The sequence below is a fragment of the Patagioenas fasciata genome, chromosome 5 (genome assembly GCF_037038585.1).
Source record: "Patagioenas fasciata isolate bPatFas1 chromosome 5, bPatFas1.hap1, whole genome shotgun sequence".
Lineage (NCBI taxonomy): Eukaryota > Metazoa > Chordata > Aves > Columbiformes > Columbidae > Patagioenas > Patagioenas fasciata.
In genome coordinates, this window is record NC_092524.1 from 44,091,544 (window position 1) to 44,117,055 (window position 25,512).

General features: G+C 38.3%; 1 long non-coding RNA gene across 2 annotated transcripts; it reads left to right on the plus strand.

Moving 5' to 3' along the window:
* The first annotated feature begins 21,525 nt into the window (after nt 1-21,525).
* Nucleotides 21,526-25,257, plus strand: LOC139828011 (uncharacterized). Of its 2 annotated transcripts, none has more exons than XR_011739171.1 (4): nt 21,526-21,660; nt 21,999-22,049; nt 23,011-23,099; nt 25,075-25,257. It is a non-coding gene; the product is annotated as an uncharacterized lncRNA (long non-coding RNA). The 2 variants fall into 2 exon arrangements; XR_011739172.1 differs by having other exon boundaries at nt 21,534-21,660; nt 22,002-22,049.
* Nucleotides 25,258-25,512: the final 255 nt, after the last annotated feature.

A 25,512-nucleotide genomic window follows, 5' to 3' on the forward strand; every position in this document is an offset into this window, starting at 1 on the left:
AAACAAGTGGACTGATAAACTCAAAGGCTGGCAAAATAAGAAAGCACAAATGCATGCAAGTTATGAAGTGCAGAGAGGAGAAATTATAAAAAGGTCTGTGTGGCCAGACTTACTGCAGCCCTTTTTCTGACTGGATATAGTAAAAGGTGATAACTGGCACTGATGCAGTGTTCACTTTGCCAACATGCTTTCCTCTCCGGAGCTACTCACAGTCTAGGATGGCAGAAGCACGGAAAAAAGGGCCACACAGGCCACCAGTTCTACCAGAGACGTGATGCCTTCTAATCTGAAAGTACGGCTTGGGAAAGCACTATAGAGAGAATGCCCCAGTAAAATTGCAAAATTTGTCTGATGACTGTCCTATTAATCTTGTTGAAAATCTGCAACTGTGTATGAATGTTTAAAAATTTGCCATACAACTGGACAAAGGGAATTTTTCTATCCATACCAAAGAAAGTGAACATAAGAGTGTTACAACTGAGGCATCTCACTAGACATTCCTTCCAAGGAAAATTCATCTCATTGTCTTACAGAGTCACAGGAAGCAAATGTTAGAAATATCGCCATACAGAAAGATTGTGTCAGAGAAGGGTAAGGCACCTAATCCATCCATAGTGCTGAAACCACGTCACTGAAAAAACATGATGACTCACCAGCTGCATATTTTATCTATTATGTTATTTAGAAAGCATTTTATACCTTTCTACCTCAAACGCTTAGATGGATACTGACAGATGTTGAGATTTAATAGCGTATCACAGGCCTCTACTGTCGGTATCAAATCACAGTGTGAAGAACAACAGACAAGAATAAATGGTTTCCATTGGGCTGGGCATAAAAAAATGTAATTTCAACCAAAATATTGAATTTATTTTGAAACTACCATGAAACAATTCTGACACATGGCAGGAGCAGAAGTTTCGCTTGGTGGGACTATCCTAACTGATCTCTGATACACGGACAGCATGGTGCCCTGTACCACAGTGGCTGATGCAATATGGTCAATTCTGGGGGCCAGAACAGGAAACTAATCAGGGACCCGAACCATTCTGAGTATATTGAAAAGAACAAGCACATTCACTGATGTAAGTCATACAGATAAAATGCTTTTGAGTAGTAGAAATATGGTTAGATAAAAAAGGACTCTGTCAAAAACTAGTTGACAATCTCACTTAGATTTTGTATGGATGGAAAATAAATTCAGGAAAGCAATTACAGAAGCACTAGGGGTGGAATAGCATTGGGAAGGCTAGCCAGCATGAAGATCAGGTAGGTGACGGTTGTACTGGTGAGGCCACAAAGACACCAGTCCAGCTAGAGAAGCAACCAGAAACTCTGCTGCAACATCATTACAGGTCATGCATGAATACGCAGATGTACTTACTGAAGTTATAATAATCAGTGAGTGAACAAATTTGTTAGTTAATTCTCTTAATACATAAGGATGGATGAAATATTTAATGTAGAATCTTACATGTGACTAGCAATGTTGTTTTATTAGTGGACCTTTCAGTTCCTTATTGTTCCTTCTACTTTTCATTTAGCAAGACTATTATCTCACCAATTTGTGAGTTGCCATTAATTTCATCTCCCTCATCTGTTAATGGACTTTCTCTTTCATATTTACTTTCCTAGCTGTAAAAGCCTTTTTAATCCTCCTGAGGCTCCTTTTTATTAATTCTGGGCTTGATTGTAATGTTATGCCCCAGGTAAGTAGCCACATTGCCCCAGGAGCAGACTAGATAATTGAGTCAGACTTGGAGCTCTGGTCTTTCCCTGCACTCTGCTCCTAAAGACAGGGCTGGGTGACTTCTAGTCTAACCAGTACCTCTGGCCAGCAAACCAGAGGGAAAAGTATTTTGCAGATCTAGTGACTTCTTTCCCTGCTGATCCGTGTGCAGGCGATGGGTACTGCTCTCCATGCCAAACCTTTTGCTGCACAGGAGAGCAACATGCAGCAGGTAATGTAAAATTTTGCTGTCTCTCTTAGTAGTGGCTTCAACATTTTAAATTTTCGTAGGCTTGAGCTAGATGAGGAGGTCTCAATGCTGTGCTGAGCAACAGGCACACCTATACTGCCAAAATACCACATTCAGGTAGCCTGGGCAGGGAAATAGCATCATGTCCTGATGCACTGTTAGTGGAGTAACACCTAGGACAGTTCACCCTTTTTGGCTCCCCATGTCAGTTTTCTTTAATTAAGTCTGGATGTTTTAGACTGGTTTGCTAAAGAAATGACCCTTCTAGAATTTTACTGCATCCGTGTGTGTGTGTGTGTACACATCTGTCTGTCTTCCTACCTTTTAGTTATTTCTACCTCCCTTTCCTTCCCTTTCCTCTATAATTTTTCAGCCTATTTTCCAAATTCAGTCTCACAGGAATAGAGAATCCAAAGATGTTGGGGACACAGGTGGTCAGGTGAGGAAAAGAAATTCTGTGAATGCCATCTCTGAGGAAAATTCTGCAGCCTGTGCTCAGCCTCCATCAGGCATGAGAGAAAACACTGCTTGCTAAAGTTTTACCTGCCATATGGGTTCTCTGGGCCCTAATAAAGAAAAGCTTCTGGTTGAAGTATTTCCTGTACCTGGATCGCTGGTAAGGGCTTGTGCATGTGCCTTCTCTAATGTTGAGTAAGCTCATGCTGTATGTTAACGTTAACTCAGTGAAAAGAGCAGTTGTCCATGACACAAAAATCCATTGGCTTCATTAGTTTAGTTTCACTGTTTGCTGAACAACTGCTTTCTTCTCCACTTCTTTTACACCTCTTTGTACCCTCAGATATATCAGCAATACTTCAAAAGCCAGAGTTTAGGTTTCAGTTGCCTCCCCATTTTTTTTCACAGGAACTATCTGTGGTATATACATAAATTCAAACTTAATATTCACCATTTTTTGGGACTCCATTGCCTTATTTAGTGTGTTTGTTTCATGACACCAGATATTCTTCAATTTATGTCTTACTGGTTTGTTTTCAGATAGCTTCTGATTGTTGTTTCTTTATTTTTCTCTAAGAATTAACATGTTCTCTTGTTCTGGGTAATAAAAGTTTGTAACTTGAGAACCTTCTTAACACACGTGTGATTGCATTTGTTATCCAACAGAGAGATGGGAGGTCAAGATTTCCCCATTATGGTTTTTACAGGCTGGAGAAATAATTATCCTTCCTTGGCTCTATGTGCTTTCTAGTCAGAGCTGTTCTTCCCCCCAGGTTTGCTCAGTGTGTGCTGTTCCCCATGCTCAGTGGGGCAGGAGGGTTGCCATATGTGGCCAGAAGTCTGCCTTGTATAAAATCCAGCCTGTTGCACTGTACCGCTATAAAATGTTAAAGCATGGTCCACATAACCACATGCAACTTGCAGGGTGAAACCAGTGGGAGTAGTTAATCTGTAGAAGGAAAGGGGAGAAAGTAGTCAGGTATTTTCTCCATAGTTACTACCAATCAAAAACAACAGTATGAAAATGTGTCAGAATATTGGTGTGATATATGAAAATATAAGATTAAAAAAGTTCTGAATAATCTTTACTTGGTTATTTCTACATTTTTGCCTCTAGCCTCCTGTCACTACCAGTCATGAATACTCTTGTAAAATAAGCAGCAGTTATGACATCTGAACACGATGAATTTAATCACCTAAAAAAATTGCTGTTTTCCACAACTGTAACTGCTTTCAAGTAACCTTCACATTTGCCTGCTGCTATGTTTTATCATGTATATTGTGTCTCTTTTTTTTCTGTCTTTGCTTTTATATTGCTTTAAAAAGACAACAGAACATGCTGTGAGTTAATGTTTCACTTGTAAAAGGTTATGGATTAAGCTCAGCTGGTTTCTCAGGCTGACACAGGGTTCATGATTAGAAGAATGAAAACAAACATGAATTGAAAATGTCACTAACCTTTATTGGGCCCTGAAAATCCCTGAGCCTGCATGACAGGAGGCTTTCCTGTTTTCAACAGGATAAAGAAGATTGAAACAAAACAGCACGGATCTCGGCTATTTACATCTTTTAATGAATGCTCTTCACGTTTGGGTCCCTTTGTCAATCTCCCAGTTTTCAAGGTTTTAGCTGTGAAAAGTGCGGATGGTATCACATACTCTTATAAACCATGGAGTAGACATCTGTCTAGGATGCTTTTTCCTCCAAATTATGCTTAGTGTAAAGAACCAGGTTTTAAGCTTCATTTACGACTATGCATGTATAAGGTAGCCAATTATTCAGTCTGAGTGTTCGATAGCAGAAAAGCTGAATAAAACCATCTCTAAATAAGGCAACTGATTTTGTTTTATTAAATTAAATCTGAGAAAACATTTTTATAAATTCTAGATGATAGTGTGGTTTGAAGCTCAAAACTGTTGCACAGAAAAAAACCCAAAACCTTTCACTGAAAAAAAAAAGAATCAGTTCTTTCTCTAGCTTCTGTGGAAGAACTTGCCTTATCTTAGCAGAGGCAGGAGGAACTCAAAGCCAGCTCAAACTGGCTAGAGTGGAAACGAAAAATGCTACTGATCTGGGATGCTTTGTTTTACCAAGAGCACAGATTCAGGCCCAAATATTTCAGACCTACCTATTGAAGGAGACTATTCCACAGTATGACCACGCTTCTTTGGCACTAACTCTTTCTATGCCTTGGGGAAGAATTAAGCATCGCACTTGCCCTTACAGACTCAGATATTCCCTGCTTCCTTATTACTTAGCTGATTTTTTGCCAGTCAAATGATTGAAAGCACAAAAGAAATATCAAATGTTCTTTTCATCTTGGCTGTGAAAGAAAAAGGTGTATGTTTTCCTTAGTTTTAAAATTTTTAGCTGCATGTTTTAGTAACAGCTGTGCCATTGCTTCACTGATTTCATAGGTAACCTGAGAAAATACTTCATGGAGAAAGAACACCAGGGGATCCTGCAACCAAACATATTTCCTTCTCCTGATCTATTAATGTCTGGTGGATGTGGAATTTTGCCTCACAAAATCACATTTAGCTTTTTCACAAAGTGAAGTGAGGCAATATAGACCCATGCTTAGTACATAATTATTTAACTTATCCTACTATTTTGTGGTACAACTATGACCTGTAACTGAGATTTAATGAAGCGCTTTGGCAGAGAATTAATATTAAGGGGAACATAAACCTGCAATTTTTCAGTCTCACTTCATCCAATTATAGTTTGCTCTTACATTACATAATCTATTTTATAGTTTTTGGTGAGTGAGATCTCACAGTATTTTAATGAGGACTAGGGTTTTCATCTCTGATTATTTTAGTCTTTTGCAAATATCGAGGAACGTAATTTTGATAAAATTTCCTGAAGTTTCTTAATGATGTAGGACCCTAAACCACAGCCTCAAAATCAGCTGATACCTCAGTCTCTGAAAGTATGTTGACACATCAGTTCTATTTATTGAAAGTGATAAACCAGATCAATTGAATTACCTGAAAATTAAATAAATGGCTATTATATGCTCAATAACTAGAGTGTTAGCTCATTAAACAGTTGGGCTTAAGTTGAAGGCTTTGCAAGGCAGCATCCAACTTGGAGAGCTACCCAAATTACCCACGGGAAGAAATCTTAATGAGTATTAGGGCCATGATTACATATTATTAAGTGAGTATCCTGCCTTGTCACTTACAAGATTAACACTCTTTCACCTCTCCAAAGTCAGCTTGGAGAGAAGGAGTCTGACTCTCTTCTCCATAACCTTGTAAATCCGTAATTGTGTATGAAGGTTGAGGTGTGCCTCTGATGTGCTTCTGCAGAACAGACCAGCTTGGTGCTACTTGATGGTTAAGATGCTCACATGGAGAACAGAACTTGAAAGGCGATTTGATCTTGCATCCCAAGGAAACACTTCTGGTACTAATAATATTTCTACTGATGACCGGGATGAGAAAGGCTGGAATTAAGGGACAGGAGACTTCTCCTCCTGGCTGTGATTCGTCTGAGGTTAGACATCCTCGGGATATATTTGACACATCAGCTCTTGAAGACAAGGCAGGTGGTAGAAAGCCTTGTCTGGGACCATCAGTGGGTTTAGGTGGAACAGACACCAAATTGCTGAGTGCTTTTGGGACTCAAGCACTTCTGCTCATTCCTCATGCAGAAACTTAGTCTCCTAGGAGATTTCTCTTGTGGAAACTTGAGGAAGTTTTGAGGATCTGAATTTTTTATTTGGAAGCCTAAAGTGTTACTAACATGCCTGCATTTGGCTCTTGAATCTAATTCATGGAGCCAACTTTCATAAAGATAGATAGTGCATGAAAGTACACATAAGTGCTTTGTTTTGATTTGTCGAAGTTGCATGAGCAATTCTTTTATTTATTTATTTATTTATTTATTTATTTATTTTGGTACTGTTTGTCTGGGACACATAGATTTTCAGTACAAATAAATTAGAATTAGACTCTTGGGCTCTTCAGTGCCCTTATCTATCTATCTATCTATCTATCTATCTATCTATCTATCTATCTAATCTATCTATCGTCTATCTCAGTATATGTTTAGGCACTGTATACATTTGTGAAATTAGCCATAAAAGCCCAATGGGTCAAGGCCCAAAAAGCACTTATGTGCTTTTTATGGCATTTTACTGGTGCAGTATCCGTTCTATGGTAATAGAAGATGCAGAAAAGAGTAAGCACTGTCTTTTTCATTTTGTCTTCTGCTATAATAGTTAAAATCCCATGTTATTTCTCTGGAAAAATAAAACAACCATGCTGAGAGCATTTGGAGCAATGTAACATTGTTTAGTTTAATTTGCTAACCTCTTGAGAGCAGTTTCACTTAATATATGGTGCTATATAATGTCTTGGCTTAGTTTGGACTGTGTGAGAGTGAAGCATGAACTCAGGCATAACTCATTGACAGTTGTTTTCAGTTTTAAAAATACATGGGCACACCAGATTTATAGTCAAAACGAGGAGCTAGTGATACCTGGCATGTGGAAATTACCATTTAGCTCTGTGCCAGTTTCTGCTAAGCTCTCCCAATGTACTTTTGTCTTGGTCTGAGTACTTTTGACTGTTCAAGCAGAAAGGTTCCCTTCAGCGGAGAACTGAGCCAACTGTTTAAAGGGTGTTTTTTTCCTTAATAAAACTTTACAGCACTTTTATGTGAATGCAGCATTTGTGAAAGGCCCTGCACTGACAGCCCAGCGAACAGAGGCCCTAAGTTCATTTGCAGACCATGCGCAGTGGAGGCAGGGGTGGTAGTGGTGTTACTGCCCTGCCGTGCACACGTGTTCTTCACAGCCCAAACACGATCACCCATGGTGGGTAAAAGACTGGTCTCTGATGTTCTTCAGTCATTTGATTTTCATCTGAGACTGTCACAGGACTGCAGTCTGGTTCCAGTTGTCAAGAGATTTTGTGGTGTGGACACTTGCACATTATCTTCCTCTTCATGAGGTATACAATAGTTTTCACCAGGTAGTCTTTTTTTATTGTAGTACTGAAACCAACTGGATTTGTACCAATAATTTGCAGTGAGTGAAACATCTTTCACTTACTAATCCAGCTCTTTAGCTCAGCTGAAATGTGATGGTTAAAACAATGCAGGAAATGTCCTTATAATCAAGAATTAAGATAGAATCATAGAATTGTAGAATAGTTTGGGTGGGAAGGGGCTTACAAAGGTCCTCTAGTTCACCCCCCTGCAATGAGCAGGGACATCTTCAACAAGATCAGGTTGCTCAGAGTCCCGTCCAGCCTGGCCTTGAATGTCTCCAGGGATGGGACATCTACCACCTTTCTGGGCAACCTGTTGCAGTGTTTCACCACCCGCATTGTAAAAACACTTGTGAGGCATCACCAACACTAGTTCAAACACAAAGTGCAGGGGTAAATATATATTAAAATCAGTATGCACATCAAAAGCTGCATATGGTATATTCAAAGATTATAACTCAAGCCAGTAAAGAGCCTAGAGATGAGGACCCCTATCAGGATTACCTGTACTACACATAGACTGAAGCTTTGTGTTTGACATACATACGCCCTTGCATTAGCGGGACAGGCTGCTCCACTGGAGCCCTATCACTCTTTTCCTCTAAAATGAGCGGAGGATACCTGCTGTTCATTGAGCAGCCCAGTGCTGGGAAGGATGCACAGGAACAAGGTGAGAAAGACATTACCACCATCAGCAGTGAGGGAGATAGTGGGGGAACAGGCAGATCCAACACCCCAGGCTCTGCAGGGAAAGAGGCTCAAGCACCACAGGGAGTCTTAGGTGGGAACGTCAGTAAGCAGATGGCTCAGAAAAGGATGTGATGCCTTTAGGTATAAAAAGCAGCACATATCAAAGTACCTAGGATGCATTTTATGGATAACTTGAAGGTTTATGCATTGACAACCAAAGCAAATCATGGCTGAATTTTGTTAACTGCTCTTACGAAGTTAAGAGGAGTTGTTCTCCCATTTTAGGCTTTGTTCTGTCCTTGAATGCTTTTGAAATTACCCAAATTTTGGTCTGTAAAACAATTATGGTGAAATCATTAATGTTCTAACTTGAGGCTTTAAAACACAAGAGAAAAAAAAACTCTTAGGAATGGAAAATGAACCTTTCCCGGTCTGGCATGGGCATTTACTGGAGCTCGCAGGAATATTTTCTAAGGATAAAAAAAGATAATACAGAAAAAAAGAAATTGTTATTAGACAGAGTAATAGCAAGACAATTGGTTCTCCTCGGGAACCGTCTCATAGTGATCTGTGAGTACATGCCCCCCTTTGTATTTCCCTGGTGATTTGACTCAGAGGGACTTGTGTCTTCAATGATAATTTTCCTTAAAGAATCATTAAAAGCTATTAAACCCCGATTAATTTGAGGTTGAATTCAGCATAAGTGACTGTGTTTAGAATGAAATGCAACAATTCACAGATAAACAAGTTATCTCACAAATGTTGTATTTTTTGATGGTGTTGTTTCGAAGTAAAAACAAAAATATGTCTGAATCTTTTATTCTTTTTTCTATGCTCTGTTTGTACTTCTTAAGGACCTACTGGAATGTTGTATTAATTTTTGTGCTTAATTTTGCATATATTGAGAAATGGGAAGTAGAATTTCGCAGAATTAACGCGACATGCCTCATTCACCTGACCACCAAAATCCCACCTATAAAGCATTCTTCCTAGATGGCACTGAAATCTCTCTGTTTCCAAGCTGCAACATGTCCTAGACAAGCTTATTTCATCGCATTTCATTTCATGGTTCCCTCCAAATGCCTTGTACACAGTTCTCTGATATGTTTTCTCATTTAGAAAGACTTGCCAAGGAAGTTAAGATATTTCAAGTAATTCTGTTTGTGATCCACAGCAGGATTATTGTAGATTGATGAGTGACGGTATCTTGCATTCCTGATGGAACGACATCCTTGGGATATGAACTTGCACACACATGCAGTACTGGGACGCTAATTTTATTTGGTTTAACAACACTAACTTACTGAAAAAGTCTTATTTTCTGGCCTATAATTTACAACCTGAGTTTGATGAAGTCTTCCCTCTTTTATTTCCCTTTTCTCTCTCTCTCTCCCTCCACCTTACTCCCTCATTTTCTCTTTCTCCCTATTTTTCTCTCTTTCTCATCCCCTAGTCCCTGCTGTCTTTCTGTCTCTCTGTCTCCTCCTGAAAGTACAGACAAGTAACAGAACCCTAAGCTATTATCATCGCTAGTTTGAAAGATGAGCGTGGGTAGATGACACTCCCTTAGAGCTACGTAGCATCATCACCGGCTTTTGAGGCCTCTGTGGCATACGCTCTCCTTGTCACTAGGATGACAAAGAAGTCCCCTAAATCTGGGCCACCTAAAAATGGGGCAGCTCCTTGGTGACTAAGCGCTCACTGTGCTTTGCTCCCCATAAGAGAAGATGCTTATGTCCATTAAGGCCAGCAAAAAGTCCCTGTGCACTACTTACCAGCACTAAAATAGATCTTACGCTGCACGTAAGTGGCTGCAAAGATCTATTCTGTCCCTCTGTGCTGGAATGAGTGTCGTACAGCACGTGTGTAATGACTGCCTCCTGATGAGGAGTGGTGTCATCTGATGCTAAATGACAAGGGAGCAAAGCAAACACAGGAAGGTCTTTGCGTGCTGCAACAGCTGCTCCCGCTGCTAATTGATGCTGTGTATCTGTGGCATCATCCCAGTGCCTATTTTAGGTTGTTTCCAGCTGTGAAGGTTTTTGTCTCACAGCTAGTGGTATCTGTGCAGCTGGCAGAGCGAGGTAAAAATAAACACAACTAATTCAGCAAAGCAATGAGAAAAATATACAAAGAAATGTAAAAATAATATAAGTCAAGGTTATTTGGGAGAGACAGCTGAGCTCGTGTGGAGAAAGGCTGATTTGGTGTGGAAAAGGGTTGATCACCTGCCTGTAACCACGAAGAAAAAAGAAAAACTTTAATGTTAGTTTTGGACTTTCGAAATGTGTCGGACGCTGAAATTTTCCAAAGACCAAGGTCCAATGGAACAATTGTGACAGTTCCTCTACAATGTCCTATACATACGTTTAAATATTTACTGTGAGGAAGGTGTTTTGAAGAATGAGAACATATATAATCATTTATCATTGTCCGTAAACTCCTTGTTGTTTTCCTGAGCAATGGGTAAGTAATTTCTGCTAGTTAAATAGCTTTTAGTTCCTCTTTTAGTTTGGATATTTCCCTTTCAGAAACAAAACCTGTACCACCAAACTAATTTCTCCCATTTCCCCACATCTCTTCCAGTAATACCCATGCTAGGCCTGTTTAAACTGCTAACAATATTAGGGATGATTGCACAAAATATTAGATAGCACCATCCCCACTGAGACTCTAACCGTGCGCTTGCCTTATCTGCAAGAGAAGACAAAACCAACTGGTTTTGTTCTGCAGTTTAATATATAACCTGTTTGAATTCAGCTTGTATGCAGGCAATTTTAGAGGAAAACAATCAAAGTGGATTTCCTACTAAGCCTTCGTAATATTTAGAGTTTCTGGTTATTATAGGAACCTAGACTTTGGAAAATTGTCATGAAAAGAGAACATTTGAGGACAAATTATCTACTCCTTGGGTACTGTGTCTATGTACTTTTAAGTAGTTTCTGATTTCTATGTCAAAACAGCTCTAAATATGTGTAACCAGAATGATTTTAGACTTCATTAAACATTTAAATGCATGTACTTCTGGTAATTCGTCTTGAATTTTAGTGACAAGAAACATAAATACTTACATAGATATTACAAAAATATCCATCCTGGTTTAAGTTTCGTTAAATCTAGTGGTTTTTCCTCTTTAAGATACAATTTGATGTATTTTCTTTCAGTTGTTTTTTTTTTTTTTTTTTCCAGAGGTATTTGTAATTAATTTAAAACCTTGTAGTTGGCTACAGTTTTGTGAAAAATGTAGCTCATGTGTTTGTTAATGCCAAAACCACCATGTACTTTCATTAACTTAGATAATTAATTTTAGGTTTTCAGAAGGAAAATTTTGGCTGCAACACAAATAAAATATTTTTCATCCTCTGCTGATGATCTGTTTTTCCTTCCTTTGCTTCCATGTTTCTAACTGTTTATTTTTACTGTTTTGCTTCAGAGTTTTGGATGCAACAGCATGAGCAGTGCATTGGTAATGCAGGTGAGGAGCCTGCTAAAATAGTGCCACATTCTAGCCTGGAAATACTGACCTCTGCTCCTTTTAAATAAGTAATAAATTTCTTTTTGCCTGAAATTAGGAAACTGGCATTCACAAGTCAGTCACATTACCTAGAATGCAAATACGTGCTACTTGTAGCAGCGAAGCATGAACTAACAGAAAGTTAAAATAAATAACGCTTGCTTGCTTTTATCAAATTGGCCTCACTCAACTATTCTATTTGCAATGTTGTTAAGTGTTTTCTTAATACATTCTGACCTCTTCTGTTTCATAAGGAAAAATGGTACCTAGAAACACAGAAACAAACATTGCAACAGAAATGAAGCAAGTTCATAAAATAATATTTGGTTAATCTACAATTATAGAGCAGTCCCTACTTTGTCTCTTTGTTTCAGGATATCAGTTTCTTAAAGTCTACTGTATTCTATACTGGATCTATACTGGATTCTACACTTGTGTGGAGATGTATCAATATTGTTACATGTCAGTAAAATATTATATGAAGCCATATCTACTTATATGAGCTGCAAATCTGAGCATCTTGTCCATCATCACCACGTTAGGTGAATTTCAATACAAAAAAAAATCTTAAAATGTTGGTAAAAATGAGTGAGTTTAATATTCTACCGTAGTGTCTGCTCTGGAATAGTAATAAGTAGGAGAGAAGTTTGTGGTACTTCACTCAAAAGAACATTTTAATGTGCTCCTTTAGGAATAGCTCGATTTTAAGTCTGTGAATAAATAACAAGAAGCTTTATATCCACTCTTCTCTCACAATCAAGTACCTTCAGTTTAGAAAAAATCAATTTTAGTTTTACAGAAAAGTATATGACTGGAGGTTGTTCGTTTACATTGAATGAGCCTTAAAATGGTAAATGGGACTTTGATTCTTGGGGAAAGTATGTGCAGCGGTTACGTTTCCAAAGATGTATTAAAATAACTTACGCTGCTCTGGGATCTTATTTTTTTCAGTTAATCTTTTGAAATGTTTTTGTTTTGAAAAATCTGGACAAGGTTCTACCTGTTAATGTAGCTTTCAAAAATATTTCTTTGTATAACCAGAGGATAGATTATGTCTTCTATCTACTGCTCAAGGAAGTTTTGTCATTAACAGGGTTTCATTCAGTGAGTTTGCATTTTGCTTTAGGCTGTGAGAGTGGAGCTGAGCCCTCACATGAGGATCCAGCTCCTGTAAAAGCGACTTGGTGCCTGCCAGGCTGTTGTTTTTCAGCCTGTGAAAAACACCACTGCCGATATTAACTGAAAAGCACCAAAGTGTAATTTGCACAACTCCTTAAATGCTGATTTCTGCTCTACAGTGCTTCGAAATCTTGTATTTGACGGGGCTGTATCTCACCCACTTGTGCCAACAGATCAAAATCCAATGGAGAGATATCCACAGTCTTTTCCCAAAAGCCTGGTATTGCTGCAGTGGAATGAGTGCTGCTGAATGAAAGGTCTCCCATTGTTAGAACACTATCCTTAATGCATCCCCTCCCAAATAAATCACTCAGGATGATTTCCATGGGTGTCCTACCTAAAGTGACAGTGACCCAAGGAGAAAAGAGCCTGAGAACTGGAGAGATGAAAAACTTTCTGGCATAAAAAAGATTATTTCTTCTTCTTCTTCTTCCTCTTCTTCTTCTTCTTCTTCTTCTCAGAGCATCCCATTCCTTTTATCAAGCCACCTAGGTAGATTCTTGAATCCACCTCCTGGAAAGGAGGCATAAACTTGCTGCCTGAGCTCTCTTAAGAGCTTGATCAAGCAGTGAGGTAAGTGCCTTTTACTACATGGAAACTACAAGGTCAGAAGGGGAAAAAGTACTGACGAGTTGATGATTATGAGCATTAATCATAATAATATCGAGGTCTTATGTAGCACTTTTCATCAGGAGATTTTAAAGCGCTGTACTAAAGAGACGAGTCTCATTATCTTCATATTTTAGATCTAAAATGTGACCTCCAATACCTTAAAGCTGGTTTCTAAGAGGAAAAAAAGACTTATTCTCTGTTAAATTTGTAATCATCACAGAGAAGATTTTTTTTTTAATTTTCTTCTTCTGTGGACTCTGTAATAGAATTTTAATTGCTTTACTAGCAGTTCAAGATATAATAAATGAATAAATGTAATTCTTATCAGGACACTGACATCAGCTGATTGAACCAGTGCATTGGCATTTGCAGGGCATAGTCAGACAATTAAGTTAGCATGTTCAGTGGTGTTACTGCTTATTGCCTCATTTGTTGGGTAATGGTAACTGAATATATAGGTTTTGCGATGCACAGTAAAATAGATCAGCTTAAACCACCTTCGGCCAGGTTTTAAGCCAGGTTTTAAGCCAATCCTTCTCCTTTGCCTTTGCTAAGGACTGATGCATATATCTTTCAGAGCATCATAGCTAAGATCTTGCACACTACCTAGCAACTGAGGTGTCTTTTTTTGTTGTTGTTGGTTTTTTTTAAATTTTCTTAAAACTGGTTATCTCTACCACAAACAAGCAACTATACCCTGAATGCCCCACAAAATAGTTATGCCAAGCAAAACAGGAATATTACTGTAAGCTGTTACTGAAGGGCAAATTTTTACCTTCTGCTGTCAAGAAAATATGTTTTATTATGTTAGAAGATGAACCTTGACATCCATCAGTAGAATTTTATCAAAGGAGAAAAGATTTATATCTGCAGAATAAAAGAAAGCAAAACTCAGTGCTCACCTTTCTGTAATGTCCCTGGTGAAGAGAGGCTCAAGCATTTGCTTGGAATTTTGTTTCTCTCTGGAACCAAGGTTGATCTGCACAAGTGAGTCTTAAAAAGAAGAGAGATTTTTCAGAGTTCTGAGTTGTGAGTAGTTTTAAGTATCAGGGAGGAAAGTCAGAAAAATAAATAAAAATATACATTGGTCTGTGTTCAGACAAATGGTGTTAGTGAGGCAGTGTTTGGGAAAGTTTGAAAGTCACTGTATGAAAAGTGCAGTTTTGAGACTCCTTGGAAAATATTTTGTGACATGATATTGCTTTTTGGAAGGAGGTCAGTTGTGAACACTGATGGGGATACTGGCTGTGTCACTGACCAGCTGCTTCTATCGTAGGCCTTGTCCTGTTTTCTTTTAAGCAAAGATGATTTGGGACATTAAATCTATATGGGAAAAAAGAAGAAAAACTACTGGAATATTCTACATTTCAGTGTATTATCTATCTCTCTACAAAGGGTGAGATCTTTTTGTCTAGGAACTGAAAACACTTTTATCTAACAGCAAACTATTGTATATTCTCCTTTTGTCCAAAAATAACAGTAATGCCAGACACAAGGCCTGAAGTACCATCTGCTCATTTTTATTTAGAATTTCTCCTTTTGTTCGGTCTTTTTTGTTTGCAATAATCATAAGAAATAAATAAGACTGATCACTTAAGTCTCTACTTATTGGACTTGTCAGCTCCTTTGGAACTTGTGATAGATTTTCTAGATCCTGCACCAGCTGAACTTAATGCTGTTAATCAACTTTAAGTTTCTTGGCACTGATGAAATTAGGTTGCTTTTCTTTGGACCTCAGTTCAAAAATGTCTCGCATGTGTGCAAGATGAAAGACACTCAAAACCCCATAAAAAATGCCCCAAAACAGTGGACTAATACTGGTTTCAGTTGCATAAAGCTTAATGGTATAAAACTGAAAACTCAAGCTAGCACTTCAGACATCTATCGTGACTGTTAGGGAATAGACTGTCTTAGCTTGTTGAATTATTTGGTATGCTGCTTCTTACATTTCTGTAGTAAGTAGGTACTACATTTATATCAAAAGTATTGGAAGAATATGACAGTTCATGGTTTATGTGATGTGCTGACTGCTGTCACAGTGAACTGAGAAAACAGCATTTCCTAGGATCCAGCCCCAGAGGAATGCCATTGCTCTGATTAATTCCTTCAAATTTCTCGCAAATGTTTGTGATTTGCTGCTCATCAAAATAAAGAGGCAAAAAATATTAACCTTTTTATAGCAACAGGGTGTGCAGGAGCAGATGGGCACAATGAAGACATACTGCTTTGTACCATGTGAAAAAAAAAAAGGAAAAAATCATCCAGCAGTCTTCAATCATCCGTTCAAGTAAGAACTGGGAGGTTTTGAACTTGATGTGGAGTTAAGAGGCCAGCAGAGGTTTCTCCAGGTCACTGTATGGCTCATGTTTCTGTGAACAGACATCCCTGTTTCACAGAGGGGATTAGACTTATTGTGCACAAGGCAAAAGGAAAAACTGTAGAAGATCTAGTGAAGATGAATGGACTGAAGGCAAGAAACAAGAGCCAAAATAAGTGAGGCAAATGGAGCACTGTTTGTTTTGTTAGCAAGGTAAATGGAGTGTTAGTGTTTTAGCTTCTGTTTTGGTTGATTAAATAAGTCAGCATTACTCGTAGGAAATGGGATATCTTCCAGGTGACCAAGTCAGAAATTACTTAGATGCAATTCTTGTTTTGAAACCTATTTTTGTTGAAGAAACCATGGAATGAAACCCTGACTATCCAAATGTAGCAGCAATTTTGGTTTTCAGAGGAAGAACTGAAGAAAACGCTAATATATGATGAGGAGCACATTGTCCACCGATTTCATGCTGTTATTCTCCCTTGATGGCCAGGGTACCATATTCCTTGGCAGTAAAGTGACTGTAGAGAGGTGTGAATCACAGCTTGCTACACTGCAGGGTGACAAATGACATCACTCTTCCTGCTCTGACACAGGTGCACAACACTAAGTGCAGCTGCCAGCCTTAACTGCTGAGGACAGAGACCCTCTGTGGAGGCTGATGCTTTTCTGCTGATGCTAAAGCCCAGCCTCTCTGAGCACATCTTGAAGGATGACAGATCTTGTATCTCTTCTTATATTGACTGTAGCTCACTCTTTACCACCTCTTGGAGAGCAAAATCCACCTCAGGCAGCCTCTGTACTATTCCTTCTGTTCTCCTGTTTGTCTGTTAGGAAAGCAGTTTTTGGGAACAGCCACTCTTTCCCTCCTTGTATTGCTATTTCTGTTCTTTGCAGAGTCTTACAATGCACAATCAGTTACAGTTTGTAAGTGAATACATATGAAAATATTGTATCTAGACTGGGAGGTCTCCATGCCATTTATTTAAGCATAACCAGTATTCACATTGCCTTCATTTCAATATGGTATAATCTTTCACTGAAACTGTGAGAATTATCTGCTGTGGATATTTAATAACTGATTTTCCAGGTTGGTAATCTTGGTCATAAGGTCAGGATGCCATGGTTTCTTGATTGGTTTAATGTGTCTCCCCTTTTGTTGTCTGATCTGAATGACAATTACAGGGTAAGTACTCTGTTTTGTCACTGTCCCAGTTCAGCAAATTATGTTCTTGTTATTAGCCACTTTGCTAATTTTTGTGAATGGATAGCATTGATGAAAAGCTACTTAACAAATAAGACTGAGTGGTGAATGCAATAAGCTTGTTCTGGAGGAAGTCTACTTTTTCTTTGCTGATCATTGTATAAAATATTGTGCTGGTTTTGGCTGGGGTAGAGTTAATTTTCTTCACAGTAGCTAGTATGGGGCTATGTTTTGGATTTGTGCTGGAAGTAGTGTTGATAGCACAGGGATGTGCAGTCATTGCTGCACGGTGCTTACACAGATCCAAGGCCTTTGCTGCTCCTCACACCAGCCCACCAGCTGGGGCTGCACAAGAAGCTGGGAGAGGGCACAGCCAGGAAAAGCTGGGCCCAACTGACCAAGGGGATATTCCATGCCGAATGACACACATAAACCTGGCAGAAGAAGAAGGAAGGGCAAGACATCCAGGGTGATGACATTTGTCTTCCCAAATAATCGTTACATGTAATAGATCTCTGCTGTCCAGGAGATGGCTGAACAGCTGACTGCCCATGGGAAATAGTGAATGAATTCCTTGTTTTGCTTTGCCTGTGCATATGACTTTTGCTTTACCTATTAAACTGTCTTTATCTCAACCGATGAGTTTTCTCACTTTTACTCTTCTAATTCTCTCCCCAGTCCTGAACGAGCAAGTGGCTCCGTGTGGCTTAGTTGCTAGCTGGGGTTAAACCATGGCAAATGTGTTAAAGATTAATCCTGCTGTGGTGCAATATTTTGACAGGGCATTGAAATCATCACATCTAATGACAAAAGTCAGCAAGATTTGCACAAGTGAAGAAAAAATGCGTATGTTCTCAGAGTATTAGGTCTTCAAGCCAGGTTATTCACCTTGTCAACTCATATTCTGTTTGGTCAGCCTTCTTAATTACAGATTTAAAACACTGAACAATTGTGCAGTGCACATGCACCCCAGCTCATACTTGACTCATTAATAAAAATCCTTAAAAAAAAAAAAAAAAAGCTTAATACTTCACTTTCAAAGCTTAAAATGAAAGTTGGGCTCTTTCACACTAGTGTATTTGGAAATCTCCCAAATCTCCCACACATCCCCACAGGAATCCCTCTATTGATTGTTGTGCAGCCAAAGACCTCCAGACGTGGTCAAGACTATACACACTTAACTTAGTGATCTACAGGCTGAAGATGTTAAGGGAAGGTATTGAAGTGACTGTAAGTAATACAGGTTGTGAATAAAAGAGAAAAAAAAATTGAAATTATCAGTGCATATGTGGGAATTTCCTGAGTTGAAGTTTGAAATTCTGTTTAACAAAGGCTTTTAAATGGTTGAAATAGTTGGATAAAGTTTAGGAAAAAAACACTGTAAGAGAAACTCAGTCTGAACCTCCTGCAGCGTCCAAAATGGCTTTTCTATTCTACACTTTTCTGTTTCTTTGTCAAGGAAGCTAACTAACAATTAGGGCTACATTTTCTTCCAGAAGCATTTTACCAAATTCATTTTTAAGACAAAATTTCTGAGAAATAAGTATATCCCTTGACAATGTGCTGGTGCATGTTAAAGATTTGCTGGATTTTTTCCTCCTGTTTCTGTGCTTTTCATGGTTCCCCATCTCTCTTAGCAGGCAATAGAATGCTAAAATATCTGATTGCTTTACTGCTTTTGCGAAAATCAGGTAGATTGCCTTTCTGTGTGCTGAAGAAATGCAAGTTTTCACACCACTAAAGCTCCTTCTGTGAGTCAATCCATTTCTTGAGAGCATGCCTGAGCACCCCAGTTAATTCACTCCAATTGCTACTACTAGCATTTTGCCTTTCTGCATCTTCTCTCCAATTGTAATCAGCTGCTCTGTAATCATTTGTTTCAAAGTGAAATGGATGTAGCAGTATTTTTTTTTTATTTTTTATTACTATTTATTTATTTATTTATTTATTTGTCTCTGTGTACTATCATTCCAAACACCAGCAAAATGCATGGCAGGACCACAGAGACATTTTGGCAGTTCTTTAAAGGAGGAAAGAACATACTAGGCTTTAAAAAAATATGTTACTATAAGCCTCACTGAAGAAACAAAACCCCAAATTTTCTCCTTTTGTCATTATTTTTGGAATGCATTTACAACCTAGAACAAACAACACAAACCTATTTTATTGCACAACTGACCATATTAAAAAAAAACAAAAACAAAAAGTGTAAAATTGTTTTTAAAAAAAAAAAGTCTTCAGAAGGATGTGTAGTGTAGTGTAGTGTGGAAATTATTGGAGAAAAGCTATAGGGAGCAAATGGTTCTGCACACTCCAGCTGCACCAGAGAACATTGTGTATTGAAGAGGTAAAACCAGACCAAGCAGCCCTACTGCACCAGGGATATTTTATAGTATAACATCAAAGGTATTACACTGCTACGTTTCAAGAGCTTATACAGAGGATCAAGACATCCCATGATCTTTGGTTCTACGGAACAATGGAGCAGCACCTGAAATAAAAAGCAATCTTGTATGTGGAGAACTTGCCAAGTTTGTTTCTGCGGTAGTCACACGTTTTTTGGTCATTGTCCAGCATATTTCTTCTATCCATTCAGCCCCTGACACCATGAGAGACTCTTTGTTCACTAAGGAGATGTTGATTAATCAAATTACATGAAGAGTTGTCTGAATTTCCTTCTACAATTTAAATAGTTCAACGCATTTTTTGAGTGAAAAATATACACTGGTTTTCAGCGGTACCGATCACTGCTGTGATTGATATGCTCCGACAAAGTCCAGCCTTTCTAGCAATATGCTTGGGTCTCAAGTAATAGCTTATTTAATGATCACTGAAGACTTTTGAAAGCTCACAGTCTTAATAACACAATTATTTTGAAGATGAACTTAAAATAACTCAGTCCATAATGTTAATTAGTCTAGCATTTTTTACATCTTACATGATTTTGGAGTTTTCATTCCAAAATGCTAAGAGAGACAGAAACACAGAGCTGAGGTAGCCAAAGTGTTGCTACCTTTGGTGGGAGGTCAGCAGACCCTACCTGGAGAGATAAGGTAAGGGTGAGCTGGTTGATAAGTCACGCAGTCCTAGAAGAGGTGGTGAGGGTCTGGCCATGCCAGAAGGTGTAGGAACCTCCATCTGTCCCATCTGCCTGTCCTGGTATGCCTGGAATATCTGATGGTCTCTCAAATAACACTGGGCTCCTATGTTTAGGGAACTGACTGGTGCCCTCATTGTTCAGCAAAATTTGTGGTCAGACCTTTGAATGTGTGTATTTGCTTAAAAGAAAGGAGCAGCGGGAGATGGCCAAAATCTTCATTTGACAACACTTCTGCTTTGGTTAACTGGGGAAAATGAGCAGAAAGAAAATATATAGTAAGTGCAGTACAGTCAGTGCTTTACGCTCTATATGCTCCTTTGTTTTGAAAAGAGAGAAGCCAAGTTCTCACAGGTTTCCATTTTGCTGTTCTCATGAATGATGATGCCATTCTGAAATATTCAATGACAGAAAGAGGAATCTGTCTAAAGCATCTTCGTTCGATTCCAATCTCAGTAGAAATAAAATACAATACAAAGGTTTTGAATAATATTTGAATGGTACCTGTTTTAAGGAGAAACTAGCTATCTTCTTTCTGGTGAGGTTTCTTACATTCACCTCTTTAATGCAATGTCTTAACTAACTGGATTTCTTTTTGTTTTTTAATCACCACATTATTATTTCCTGTAAATATTCAGTTGAGACTATGAGATTAAACAACAAATTAAAAACCTCATCAGATGAAGTGTAGGAATAGAATTAGTGGGAAATGGGAGAATTTCCACGCCATAAGAAATTCTGATACTTCAGAATTTTTGTTTGTGAAAAAACCCAACACGCTATTACTTCATTATTGATCCTTTTGTTTCTTTTGTATAAAGTGTTACTCTATATTTTTCTGAGGTTTTCAAATGCTCCTGTCCTGTTCACTTCTATTGGGTGAACTACTCACAGAGTTGTATTTCTCTGGGCATTTTGCAAAATGCAACCCAACAGTTGGGAGTCCCATTTATGTAGGGATGTGGGGACTACAAACAACTGGTCCATACTTCCTGCAAAGCAAAACGGTAACTTAAATAAATGCATAGATGCATATTTGGTATGAAACACAATGTTAGTTTGAAAACAAACAAGCAAACACTAAACCAAAACAACAACATCAAACAACAAAACAAACAAACAAACAAAAGCACTCCATAGTTTGATTTGAACCAGCTTGATCCTCAGAAGAATTATTTTCAGTGGAAAACTAACAATGACAACAGGATTGAAGTAACTAGACTGATTCCAGTTCTGCAAAAAATACATTATCAAAAAGAATACTCTGGGGAAGTGTCTGACCAGTTCTTCTTTGATTTTCTTCACGACATGACTTGTCTAAACTTCACAAAAGAACGGAGTGTTTCCGCACAAAACTCTGGTTTTTTTGTTCTATAAATAACCCATGGTCCTGAGATGTGAGAAGGAACAGAGGGGAACAAACAATGACCCAAGGACAAATCTGGAGAGGTGATTCTTATGGTAAGTTTATGCACAGTGCAGGACTGTGCAGAAGACATCTGAATACAGTGGGCACTGTTTGAATCTCTTCCTTTAATCTGAAGACCATGATAATATCTATCGGATTTTGGCTCCGGCAAAACTGACATTATAACATTAAACAAGGGTAAGTCATTTGAGTGTATATATATATATATATGTCTTCAAATACACTGAATAAAATTTAGGAGAGGGAAAGAGAGATTGTGAATGTGCATATGAAGAGTTTACCTATTATCAGATGAAATTCAAAGTTACAATTGTTTTACTTGGGAAATGTTATCTTTCTCTTTAAGTTCATCCTTAAATTTTAAAACATAATTTGTTTTGATTGAATTTCTAATGTTAATTAGTGAGGCTTGCACAATTAAAGACATCAAGAACATATAATTATGTTCCTTATAATTATACCATAATTGTTTTAGTACATTAAATGATCTAATAGATTTTTTCCTGTTTCAACAGCAGCATTACAACCATCTCTATTTGATGTAATAACTGGCAAACATTCAGCAGGTACTTTCAAGCATTTCAAGTAAAGTTTTGATGGGTATTCATCTACTAATGAAATATTCATGCATTATATTTTTCTCTATTACAAGTGACTTTCACTGAAGCACCTAATGCTTGGTTTGCTTAGACAGATATAACATTCAATCAAACTAATGGAAACCGTGGAGTACTGTTATACTGGATATTATTAAATCAAATGCTCTTGATAAATATTGAGTCCCTGATGTTAAAAAACATTTCTAGCATGATGCATGGATAGTAAAACAGTACTCTGGTCCCTTGTTAATAATTTTAATATTACAGCTGTCATAATTTGACAACTAATATGATTTCCCATGTGCATAAATGCCTTAGTCTTAGAGTATTAAAAAATACTCTCCATATACTGTGTAATATTTTCCATACTGTGTCCGCGTTGGCTCCCAATGTAGAAGAATTGACAAGATTGTATTACCAGCGAAGCATGTGTGCTTTGTCTGTGTGAAATGTAATATTTCCTGCAAGTAGCATAACTTGCACCCACGTCAATACGAAGAGATCAGTTTTGGTAATTTCGTAGGCAGGAAGGTAATGATCCTCTTACAAAGCAATTACTAAAGGCCTTTGGAGAATTATCTGGGTACACTGATGCTGTTACTCCTACTTGTTCTCTGGATGCTAAATTTCATTAAACCAAACTAAAATAGATCAAATGTTTTCCTGCAATACTTTTCCACGAGTACTTTTGATAGTTTTTGCAAGAAAAACAGGGTGAAAATGTGAAGCGGTAGACAAAACTATGAATAAAACATGTTTCTTTCCAGCTTTTTAATGAATAAAATTAAAGTTCAGAGCTTAATATTATGCTTAGTTTTACCACTTCTACATTTATGGAAGCTGTGACTCCATCAACTTAATATATCTCTAGTCACCATGAATTTCGAGTTCATTTCTTTTTAGATGACACTGTATTGTCATCTTCCAGGGATCAGAAAGGACTCGATAAAGTCAGAGTAAGAACCAGCTAAGCAGGGAAAGTGCCAGAGGAATACTGGGAAAGAAGATGCAGAGAAGGTCAGTAATAAAATTGCACTGTTTGGTACCTATTAAAGGAGTGACCAGACATAGAAAAGTATTTCACCTGTTGTGAGTCACCCAGAAAATAGACACCTTAAGTCACATGGACTATAAATACGTACAATTCACAGGCCCCGGTGAAAAAAATTTCCTTTCTCATTGTATGCCACGAAGGCACATGATACACTGCCTTCACAAACGAGATTATGACGTGTGGATGCTGAGTGTAAGCAACGCATGATATTCTGGGACCAGGTAACCCCTGCTCAAAGTTAAAAATAAGATCGAGATGTACTATGAGGTCTGTATGAATGAGTTCAGAAAACTACCTAAAATCTAAGCTAGCCTATTGAGTCACCAGCATGTAGTAACCTCTTTTGCCACTCTGGAGGCTGTTGAAACAGTAAAACAGTGAAAAGGCATTGACACCATGACTGAAACTTACTCCTTCTTGTGGGCCCAATTCTGCCACTTTTACATGGAGTTATTTGATTTAAAATACTATTATGCAGTATTCAGGGACCACTTGAATACCTCTTTTCAGATTGCTATTTTATTTTTACATTTAATTTTAGAAGAGCGAAGTATGGTGCTAGGAAAATTAGGAAATGTATATAAAATTATGGAGTAGTGACTCTGTAGGGAAAATGTTTACTCTGCAGGATTTTCTCTTTAAAACACAACTACTTTAAAGTATCACATTAAATTCTAATGTGTGTGTATTTAAAGAAGGTACAATATATGTGAGAAAAAAGCACACAAAGTGCACAAGGTGGGGCTGCCGTAGCTAAACACTCCTTCTGGCAAAATACTACAGTGTTGCCATGAAATCCTATGTAAGTTGTCAGAACAGAAGTAAGAGCTACCCGTGGGTAGTCCCAACCTATTCACAAGCCCTTTTGAACAATTTTCCTACTTTTTTAAATACTGTTTTTGGCAAACATTTGATACTTGAAATACAAAATGCATGAGTCACCTACTGGGATAGGCACAGTATGTGGTTTATTGAATTTAGCTCAATTGTGAGTCATCTATCAATAGTCCTCATAGTGAACATACTTGTAATAATTTCACACATTACAAACAAGAGTAGGTATGTTTTTTTTCAAGTATTTTTTCACTTGCAGATTTCACTCTTTTTATTGTGCTCTATTTGATGTTGTAAGAAATTGTTAACTTTTCAGTGATGAAGGTTAAAAAGAAAAGGTAGTTTATTGCTCGTCAGTGTAAACAACAAAGACCAGAAATGCAAAACTTGACATATTATAAAACACTGTCTTACAAAGCAAAGTCCTCAACATGAAGATGAATGCATACAGATTCTTGTACAGCTATTGAGATTTATTCTTCTGCTGGCATACCAATTTCTGTTGAGATAAGTAGTTTTAAAATTCAGAGGCAGCAGTTCTGAAGGAGAGAGCTGTAAATTACCACAGATTCTGACTTGCCAAAAGCATACTGGTTTTTTTTGTTTGGTTGTTTTTTGTTTGTTTATTTGTTTATTTGTGTGTTTTTTTTTTTTTTTTGGGGGGGTGGTAGTGTAGGTTACCTTTTAAAGGGGAAAACTAGTGAATAGAAGAAAAAGGGATGAGACTAGGTATGCATAAAATAGCATCATAACTGTCTGTTGAATGCAGAATATAATCTCTTTACTACAGAAAAACATAAGCATTCAGGAATAAAAACACTGAGAGGCTTTCCAAACAAATTCCTTAGAGGAACAGGAATTCAGCATCACTATGATGACAGCGACTGAGTGGTCAAACCCTCAAGTCCTTCAGAGACAGCATCTGACAAGAACCTTTCCCTGAATGTTTTTCATGAGCATGAATGATTACATGGACATTTAAATTTGCCCCTGAAGTAGTTATTTCAGTAGCTATTTGAGGACAGGAAGTTGTACCCCCCTCCACCCCGAACCTGGCTTCTGCTTTGTTTTGTCTCCTTGATCCCCCCTGTATTTTGTTCCTAGGAAGACCGGGCGTCCCTCCAAGCTTGCCTGGAACTTACAGAGAGCTCTGCTTCCCATCCACGACCCTCAGCAAAGGTGTTCGCCCTGACGATGGGATAACTGGTTTATTATGATAAACTGGTATCTGATGACAAACTCCCTTCCGAAATTACATTTTGCCCTGTGGGGAAAAATAAATAAATAAATAAATAAATAAGCAGATCTCCTGGCTTTTCCCTTGCATTTCCGACGAGGCTCTGCCGAATTCACCCCTCACCTCTCCCCGGCCCTAGGGGCACTCGGTGGGGAAGCGCCGGTCGGCGCCCGCCGCGCCCGGTAGGTGGCGCCCTTGCACTAGAGACACGGCGGCGGGCGGGGTGCGGGCGCGGAGCGGGGAGCGGGGCCCGGGGGAAGGGGAGGGGGAGCAGGGCTTCCCTGCCGCTCCCAGGTGGGCCCACG